Source organism: Myotis lucifugus, unplaced genomic scaffold (genome assembly GCF_000147115.1).
Source record: "Myotis lucifugus unplaced genomic scaffold, Myoluc2.0 scaffold_195, whole genome shotgun sequence".
NCBI lineage: Eukaryota > Metazoa > Chordata > Mammalia > Chiroptera > Vespertilionidae > Myotis > Myotis lucifugus.
In genome coordinates, this window is record NW_005871243.1 from 1,364,726 (window position 1) to 1,375,462 (window position 10,737).

A 10,737-nucleotide genomic window follows, 5' to 3' on the forward strand; every position below is an offset into this window, starting at 1 on the left:
CAGCCCCTCTGCTGAGAAGCCAAGGTCAGAGGGCAGAACCTTACATCGTCCCTCAAACAGCCCAGGCCTTCCGAGGGCCTCCTATAAGTAACAGTTTTCACAAAGACTGCTGCCTTCGGAGCCCTGAGAGGGTACACGGTGGCAGATCTGGCTTCCCCAGGAGTGGTGGTGAAGCTTCTGCAGTCTCCCTTGTGATGCTGTCTCTTAGCATTTGCCAAGAATATGTAATTGGAAGGGACGGGCTCTTCTAAATAAATGGGCTTTTCTTGGGAAGATTCCAAATACACAGACCTGGCGCCAGGCCTGGGGTGGGCTGGCCACAAACAGGTGTTGGGTGAAAGAACCCAGGAAATCCAGTTAAAGCAAACAGCCTCCCCGTTGAGTGCATAATCATCAGAACGTGCTGGGTGATCAAAGCAACCCTGTCCTCAGGACTTCCCATACTCCTGCCCCAAAGCTACTCAGTAAGGAACACGCTACAGGCCAGCACAGCTGTGGATGCTGTAGGTGCCCACCCTCAGCCCCTCACCAGGCAGCGGCCCCACCCACCAGCGCTTACGAATGCTGGCTGTTAAGGGGCCACCACTGCTCACTTATCCCAGGAATTACGCTCTGCTGGGAGCCGCCCCACCCAGGGACTGACACACGCAATGCGCCTTCAGAGGGCAGCCCATGATCCACGACTGGTTGACGGGTACAGGGAAGGGTACAAAAGCCCAGCCCCTCACCCGAAGGCGGGACCAGCTCTGAGGTGCAATGCATGCCCCAGAGCTCCTGTGGGTACAACCACGCCCTGCTCCCCTCGCTCCCTTCTCCTGACACAGACATCCCCCCACCCCTGCAAAATCATGTGCACAAAAATGCTACTCTGAGGTTCTGCTTCTAAGGAACCTAGACCCACACCACTGCCCAAAATTATGAAAGGCCTTTACATTTTAAAATAAGAACGAGCACTGAGTGTTCAGGAGCTTTTTTTTTTTTTTTTCCAAATTCTTCAGTAGAAGCCATCCTTCCTCTCATGTTTCATTGAAAACAAACGGCCCTAACCGGTTTGGCTCAGTGGATAGAACATCGGCCTGCGAACTGAAGGGTCCCAGGTTCGATTCTAGTCAAGCATGTATCTTGGTTGCGGGCACATCCCCAGTGGGGGGTGTGCAGGAGGCAGCTGATCGATGTTTCTCTCTCATCGATGTTTTTAACTCTCTATCCCTCTCCCTTCCTCTCTGTAAAAAATCAATGAAATATATTTTTTAAAAAAAAAAGGTAGCCATGGCCGGTGTGTTCAGTGATTACAGCATCTACCTGAGTCCTGACGGGTTGAGGCTTCAATTCCTGGTCAAAGGCATGTACCTGGGTTACAGGTTTTACCCCAGCCCTGGTCAGGGTATGTGTGGGAGGCAACCAATCTATGTGTCTCTCTCACATCGATGTTTCTCTCTCTTCCTTGCTCTCTATCTATGAATGAATGAATGAATGAATGAATGAATGAATAGTTATGAAACAACAGACCTATTACTGCTTGAATTTTTAGTGAATCTTTAGTGAATTTTTAATTGTAGGTTAAAAAAACACAGCGCCAGCCTCCAGATAGCCAGAAACCGCTGAGAATGACACTTATTGAAGGCAGCATGAAAAATATAAAACTCTCCTTTTCTCCCTCCCCTTGGGATGGGCTGATATTTAAAACCCCGATCCCTCTTCTGAAGAGAGTAAAAATCCATCAAACGTATACTTTTTTCTTTATTAACACCCTCACTTAAGCCTACTTAAAGGAGCCCAGCCAGGGTGGTTGAGCATGGACCCATTGTGTTTACGGCCGGGAGAACACCCTGCGGGCAGGATAAAGAGACACCAGTCTGTCTCCTAACCCAGCCCTCTCCACCTCCGCACGAACACTCCTTTCCCTTCTGAAAACAGCTTCTCAAACACACCTCCTTTGTACTTGTGATGAGGAAAGTGCAACTAAAATAAAGAGCACCAGGCAGCCACCTGGCTGTCGGCTGCCGTGCTTTGTACTGTAGACAAAGCCACTGGGAAAAAGCAACGAACTCATAAATGTGGCAGAGAACAAGGGAACCACAGGGGTCACCCCACTGGTTCTTGGGGAGGGGAGCTGACTTATTCTCTATTTCCCCTTAATGTGAGTGGGGACGCCTGTTTTCCTTTCACGCCACAGGACATGCTTGAAAAAGATCATCTTCAAGACCTATGAGACATCTTCAGTTATGCTGTTCTTATAGAAAACAATCAGCTCCTTTGAGTTCTAAAGTAATATTAATGGCATTAAAAGAAAGGACTACACGGTCCTAAGAGCCAGCACACAGCACACGTGTAACCTCATCATGAGATTTCTGGGGGATCTGCAACCCTGGGAGGTCTGCATCTGTTGACTCCCAGTTCCAGAAAGAAAAAGGAGCCCAGCCCGCATGGCTCTGTGGTTGAGCATCGACCCATGAACCAGGAGGTCACGGTTCCACTCTCATTCAGGGCACATGCCCAGACTGCGGTTCAATCCCCAGTAGAGGGTGTGCAGGAGGCAGCCAATCAGTGATTCTCTCGCATCATTGATGTTTCTATCTCTCTCTCCCTCTCTTTTCTTCTCTGAAATCAATAAAAAAATATATTTTTTAAAAAGAAAAGGAAAAGGAGCTTTATCTCCATCTAGTCCACTTGGTGTCTCTCTGTTTCTTTTTTCTCTTTAAATCAACATGTCCAATGATTGGGGTTATCATAACTTGAACTCAAGGTGAGACACGGAGCAGGGCTGTGGCGGCCTTTTATTTGGTTTTCCATTAGCCAGTCTGACCTGCCAGGCCTGTCTTCAGTATCACTGAAGAACCGGCGTCCTGACATTATCTTTTATTATCCAGACTCAAATATAAACATGTTCTTACCAACAAGTGTCAGCTGGCGAAGGGAACACTATGATGTGGGGGCCAGTGATGTCTAGGGCAGTCGGAGGCACCTACAAGCAACGCTGAAAGTCGTAAGCGATTATGTCTCCACGAGAAAACAGGACGAACCCAAGCTGTTTGTTGTCAGGCATCTGTAACTCTGCACCTGCTGTGTGGGTGGGACCCTCTGATTCCTAGCAGCCCAACTCCTTGTATCCTTTTCTCTCCCTCCCCGGATTTATTTCAGTTCTAGAATGTCTCTGTTTATTCTGCACCACCTGCAAAGACAATTAGAGTACATGGAACGGCATGAAATAGCTTTGTATGTTTTTACTTCTAAATCTCATTAGGAAGTGGACAAACTATAAAGCCAAAATTTTTAATCATCTAGATTACGCTTTCCTACATAATAGCATAGCCAGTTGGAAAAATACAACTTAAAAATAAGAACATGAGTAATGTCAACGTAAAAAGGATTCCTAGGAATGACGTTAGCAAGAAACGTATATGATCAACATAAGGAAAACTACAAAACTGAGAGAGGACATAGAAGATCCAATTCAATGACTGTCCATTCCAGAATATGAAGTCCTAGTAAGCCGAACACATCAATTCTTTCCCATTGTAATTTGTTGGTGTGAGGCACTAATAGGATTGTTGAGGGAAGACAGAAGAGAAATGAGTAATGAGTAATGAACATAGTAAAATATATTACAGAGCTATAATTACAGCATCTTGGTACTTATACAAGAATAGCTGAATTTAAGTAAAAAGAAAACTGTAACCCCAAAATAGATACTTCTCGACATGAGAATCTAATGTATAATAAAAGATCATTACAAGCTCATCAGGAAGGTAAAAATAATTTTTATTCAGGATTGAAACAATTGGTTATTAATTTGGAGATAAAAATGAATTTGGATTTTTATTTCACAAGTATATGTCAAAACAATGTCATATTAATTAAAAGCCATAGCCAGCCATAGCCAGTTTGGCTCAGTGGATAGAGCAGCAGCCCAAGGACTAAAGGGTCCCGGGTTCGATCCTGATCAAGGGCACATACCTTGGTTGCAGGCTCAATCCCTGGCCCTGGTCAGGGCGTGTGCAGGAGGCAACCAATTGATGTGCCTCTCTCATCGATGTTTCTCTTTCTCTGTCTCTCCTTCTCCCTTCTACTCTCTCTAAAAATCAATGGGAAAATGTCCTTGGGTGAGAATAAACGAAAAAGAGCCACAGCCAAACATAAATCAAACCACTGAAGAGAGGAGAAGTCTGGAAATTAGAAACATTAAAGGAGAACACAAGTAAACGATCCCAAGCGTTCTTCTGTGTCCTACAGAATGCAAGTGGTTGATGGGCTGACTTACATATTGGCACCCCCAAAGGGGACAGTGCTGATGCCATGGGCCAGGTAGGAAGGTGCCACAACCAATAAATGCCAGAAGCTCAGTGGCTTCCATAGTAAAGCCTCTTGTTCCTGTGAATTCCCATGTGGACTGAGCAGCCTTCCTCCAGCTCAGATCCTCCAAGGTTGCCGAGCAGTGGGAGAGACATGAAGGCAGTGCCTTGGCTCTACCTGAGAATGACACACCGTTTGGTGTGTTCAGGTCCTTGAACTAAGAGTTGCTTGGAGCATGGAGTATGCTGGGGAGGGCGTGGTCAGGGAGGCAGAGCTCAGTTCCTGAAGACGTATTAGTCAACATAGGCTCAGCTCTGCTGCGGTGACAAATCAACTTCATCATCCTAGTAATTGCCCCAAGAATGGGCCAACCATGCCCCTGCCCCAGAGAAAGCTCTCAAAAAGGGCTGCCGTGGATTGCAGGGCAACTGTCAGAACAGGGACTGTGGGCGGGGACTGAGAGCATCTGCTAAAGAAGGGGAGCACATGGTATCTGGGGAGCACCAACTGTCTCTGCCTCAGCTGTAGAGACGCAAACTCCAGAGGATTATTCTGGTTGCAGCCAATCTGAAAGCAACTCGGCATCTGGAATAAACTGAACAACCAGCTTCATGCAATCTATTCTTGCAAGGACACTCTTAAAACCACGGCTATTGTTGCTGGGAAACCTGCTCCTCCAACCTGCCCCGAGACCCAACGATGCTTCTAGACAGGTGCCCTGGACTAGCTCATGGGTGTGGAGAGGGCTGGTGGGGAAAATGCCCTGCTATTTTGGGGGGATCCCAAGATGAAAAGGCAAGTAGTATGTGGTCTCTGGGGGTGACAGGTAAGCACCTGCTTCTGAAGCATTTATCACAAGTTCCTAAGAGATGCAGCAGGGGCACTACACGTCTCCCTCGAGGTCCGCGCGGGCTCTGCCATGAAGGTGATGCCTGTACCAAGGCCAAGAGACAGGTAGAAGTCTGTCATGAGCGAGAGCAATCAGGGTCAAAGCTACTGCCAGCTCACGTGGCTTCCAACAGTTGGTGCATTAGGTTAATAATTCATTCAAAGAGGAAACACCAAGTTACCGTTTAAATTATTTAATGCTGCAAACTGTAACACGTGATTTCACTCTAGCGACCACAAGGATTTGTTTCCAGTTTGGAACGTTTTTTAAGATTTATTGATTGATTTTTATTTTTTTTTAATATATTTTATTGATTTTTTACAGAGAGGAAGGGAGAGAGATAGAGAGTCAGAAACATCGATGAGAGAGAAACATCGATAGCTGCCTCCTGCACATCTCCTACTGGGGATGTGCCCGCAACCCAGGTACATGCCCTTGACCAGAATCGAACCTGGGACCCTTCAGTCCGCAGGCCGACGCTCTATCCACTGAGCCAAACCGGTTTCAGCTATTGATTGATTTTTAGAGGTAGAGAGAGGAAAGGAGAGGGAAAGAGAGAAAGAAACATCTACGTGAAAGCAGAATATCGACTGGCTGCCTCCTGCACACCCCCTACTGGGGATCAAGCCGGCAACCCGGGCATGTGCCCTGACCAGGAATCAAACCAGCAATCATTCGGTGCACGGACAAGACCCCACCAGCTGAGCCATACCAGCCAGGGCAGTTTGTGAAATTGTTGTTTGTCTGATTGGGTGACCTCGTGTTCTCTGCTCCCCACCTCCCCAGAGTGCTGAGTTTCCACGTTCCCTGTTACGTAATTCCCCAGAGATTATTTAACCTGCACCAGGTCTGCTGTCCCTTGGAGAATGCTGAGCATCTGAGTCCAAAAACACAGAGTGGAAAGTTGCTTGTTGGTGCTCTTCAAAACTGAAGGCAGATAGCCAATCTCACGTGACATACTATGACGGATTCTAACTCAGAACCATCCACACTTCTCTCAATGTTTTTCACTTTCTCCAAACATGTGGAACACAAAAAAGTGTCTGCTTAATTAGGCAAAAGGTCACTAGAACCCTCTCCAGCAGACACAACAGAAAGGCTAGCAAAGCACCTCAAATCACCCAAATGAATGCTAATGAAGTATCCCCCCAAAACAGACACCACAAAATGCAGCAGTTCCTGAGAAATTGGTTTAGGAACGCTCGAGTCAGTGAGGAAAGATGGGGTGATGAATGTGGCTGAACACAGCTCTGCCTTGAGCTCTCCCGTTCCTCCTGTGGACACGGGTGGTCTTCATCCTGGTCAGTGGCACCATCAACTGCCCAGATCCCCGTGACTAAGCATCATCTCTACCTCCTCTTTTCTTCCCTCACCTCCCACATCTGGTCAATCTCCCAATCCTGCGGATTCCACCTCCAATATGCCTCTCAAATATGGCACCTTAACTACTTACTGCCTTAGAGCCCACCCTCATCACATGTGACCTGACCCATCTGTCTCCGGCCTTCCTCCCCCTCCCCTTCCCCTACCCACACACCTGGACAAAGTGATGTCTCTAACCCACAAAGCGGGTCATCTCCCCTTCAGGAAACAGTCTGGTGGACTTCCACCTGTTCTCAAATTCTGGGGGAGCCTCACAAATATTCTAGGGGGCTCAGATGTTCTCTGAAATTATTTCCTGCCCTAACCGGTTTGGCTCAGTGGATAGAGCGTCAGCCTGCGGACTGAACGGTCCCAGGTTCAATTCTGGTCAAGGGCATGTACGTTGGTTGCGAGCACATCCCCAGTAGGGGGTGTGCAGGAGGCAGCTGATCAATGTTTCTCTCTCATCAATGTTTCTAACTCTCTATTTCTCTCCCTTCTTCTCTGTAAAAAATCAATAAAATATATTAAAAAATAAAATTATTTCCTGCTTAACTTTGTGCTTCCATTTTCATGATCACCTTTTTTAAGATCATCAATAGAAAATCAATGAAACGTATTCTAGATCATCCGAATGGCCACGTGATGACCAAGTGCAGCCACATTATTTCACCGTACGTATTCTTGCATTGATGATGTAGTAGGCAACAAGAAATGGTTTTTTAACTGTCACAGGCTAATGAGAAAAATAACAAATCGGACTAAATATCGAGCGAGGAAACGGCTGAGAGCATTGAGCCATCGGACAACTCAGGTGGCGTAGCACATAGCATACCAAATTCATAAGAACCCAGACAGGATCCCTTGCGCCTAAAGGGTAACTTGAAAATAATACTTTCATTTACAATAATATCTGCTAAGAGCTTTCACTTCACTAAATTCTCAGAACATGATCATGCCCATTCTATCAATGAGGAAACAGAGGCTCAGAGTGGTTGAGTACCTTGCTCAGAATCACACAGCTTTGAAGTTTCAGAGCCAAGATGTGAAGGCAGCTCTGATGGACTCACGAGCTCTAACCCCCAAAATGACACATTACATGGCACCCTGCCATTTACAGAGCTCTGTGAACACTCCGCCTTCGAGATCAGCCGAAGCAGCTCTGGAGGCCTCCCTATCCCTTCATACAGCCACTGAACTGGCGCTCTCTCTACTCCATCCCTGACTAGACACACCACGAGGCCTCCACGTACACCACTGTCCCAGAGAGACTGCCGGTTCTCCTGGGTACGGATTTTATGGGCTTGCTCGATAATGTTGATGAGCCCATGAAAAGATTTTCCCTTTTATCATCAAACAACCCTCTGAGGTTGGCTGGACAATCATGATGAAGTTAATAAAGGCGAAGACACTGAGGTTCCCAGAGAAGTCAACGACTTGCCCCAGGAAACCAGGAAGCCTCAGATCTCTGGGGCTTTCTTCAAACCCGTGGGAGACAAAAACGTGTGTGCTTCATTGGGCAAACGGGTGCCAGAGCCCTCGCATCCCTGACTCCCAGGACAGCCGTCTTCTTCCCCACTCTCCCACTCTCCTGGTATTTCCCTCTTCTGACCTACATTACCAGGTAGCTAAAAAAAAAAATCCTTTTCAAAGAACTCCCCCACATGCTTTACCACCAGATGGGCCAAATTTAGCCAGTAACCGGAGGCCACCAAGGAAAAGGTGGGGAAACTGACACCAGATATCATGGCCTCATGGATGCAAGGAAAGGAAACCTCATCAGGCAAGAGCCTCTCCTACAGCAGCCCATCCAAACCCTGACACAGTGAGCCCATGTCCGGCAGAGGCCTCCTGGAAGGCCAGGCAGGTGGAGACCTGCCCACCCTCTCTGACCAGGTACCACCCCCCTGCAGTCTGTGGTGTGGTGGGTCCACTGGCCAAGACAGCCTTTTCTTCCCACTTAGTGGCTTTAGAAAGAAGCTAAGACATTAAACCAGCTCAACATTGCACCAGAAAAAAGCAAAACAAGGGCCTAAAATATTCAAATATTTAGGAAAACATGGAGGGGAGATTCCTTGAACTTGGAAAAAGAGGGATGAGAGAAGCCAAGAAATGAGATCTTAGGACAACTCAGCAACTCTGAGGCTCAGAATAGTGGGGTACCAACTTGGTTTTGCTTTTCTGAGCAGAGCGCCCAAGCACCATGCCACCCCTTCTGTTGGGCACAAAGATGAGGGGGTTCATGGGCGCTGAACCCCTCCCTGCTCATCCCGTGCCTGGGCACAGGGCGCCCTCTGCCCAGAAGGAGGCACCTTGTGGGAATGCGTACAAAGGCTCTCTACGGGCCAGCACAGCTAACCCAAGATTAATGATACAGTTTTACTCGGATGCCATGGGAGAGAAATGATGTTGAGAGTGAGAGGGTCCATGTTTTTTGTTGTTGTTCTCTAGAATCAGATCCTGGAATAAGAATCCCCATGAAAGTGTTTTATTAGGAAGTATCACTAGGGAAAACTGGTAGGGGAGTAAAGAAGTGAGAGAAGGAAGAAAAGCAACCCCAGCAAAGACCCATGAAAGTCAACTGACACAACTCCACAAAGGATGTTACGTCTCCAGTGTCCCAACCAAGGGAAGGGAGCCGGACTATTTATGCTCCAGCACCTCTCAGTCATTGGTCAGGGCCGCCCCCAGGGGAGATGTCCATTCCCAGGCACTCCTTGCTTTCAGTTCCTTCCTCCAGACAAGCTGACTCCAGCAGCCCAAGGTCATCCTCCAACGAAGAGGAGGGGCTGGCAGTTGGGACCAGGGTACCGATGCGCACAAAGGTGGCAAAGGTCTCTGAGGAAATGCAGCACAGCACGAAGCATCTACTACAGTCCACTGTCCAATATTTCTTTTTCTCTCTTTTTTTAAAAATATATTTTATTGATTTCAGAGAGGAAGGGAGAGGGAGAGAGAGACAGAAACATCAATGATGAGAGAGAATCACCGACTGGCTGCCTCCTGCATGCCTCCCACTGGGGATCGAGCCCGCAACCCAGGCATGTGCCCTTGGCCAGAATCGAACCTGGGACCCTTCAGTCCGCAGGCCAACGCTCTATCCTTTGAGCCAAACCAGCTAGGGCTGTCCAATATTTCTTTCTCCAAGTTTTGCCCAAGTGTTGGCCATGATAACGCGAGACTCCATCTCTGTCATTCTGAGGCCCCGTGGGGTTCTCAGGCAGGAACCTTACCAGTCTTGCACTTCCGTGAGCTCACTATCGAAGACCCTGACCCAATGACCTTTCAGACCTAAACGGGATGAGTGACAGAGCATCTTTCAGAAGTCGTGTCCTGCCTCCATCTTTCCCCAGTGGAGCGTTTGAGGGCACTGCCCAACGCAATCCAAATACTGAACTGAAGTGCTTTTCTGAGGTGGTGCTGCCAGGCAAACCCAACCCTTTCCTTTTTTACTTCCTGGGGCCCGTTTCTTGCTAGCTTGCCCCATGGATAAGCGCCATGCGTGGCTACTGCTCTAGAGGCCCCACTGATTGTGATCACGATTGTTCATGCAACACCAGCCCAACAGATCCGCTGTGCGGGCAGTAATGGGACCAGCTTCACAGCTCCTAACAGTCACCCACGCACAGGACCACCGAAGGCCAGTATCCTCCCCGAGAGCCAATGATGAAGGCAGGACCCAGCTTCGACATGACAGCTGTCATCCCGGACGACACCTCAAGGAAAGGAAATGGGGCCAACAGGGAGGGGGGAGGTAGAGGGATGACTAACTTGGGGATGAATAACAACTGAGTTCCCTCCACAACTTCTCACCCCCCACTCCCAACAGGTGGGTACTCTGAAAAGGTGTCCCCAGCCGCCTCTGCCCACCTCACAACACCGCCCCCAGAGCCAGACGTGGAAGGCCGTGTAAATGCGCTCCTATATTTGTGGTTAATTAATGGGACATTTCACTAACTCATTTTTTTTTCCTGTTAATTCCCAAATGCTTTGCCTCTATCCTTTTTCCTGATGGTCCTCTGTGTGTTTCTTTACCTAGTTCTAAGGAGAGTTTCCTTGCCTTTAGCTGGGTCAGCGAGCTCTGGAGACCTGGGTTCAAATCCCAGCTCCACCGCTCCGGGCCATGTGGCCTTGGGCAAGTCGGGAGTCCGGGCACCTCCGCTCTCTCAGCTGAGAAAACCGCGCTCAGGTTT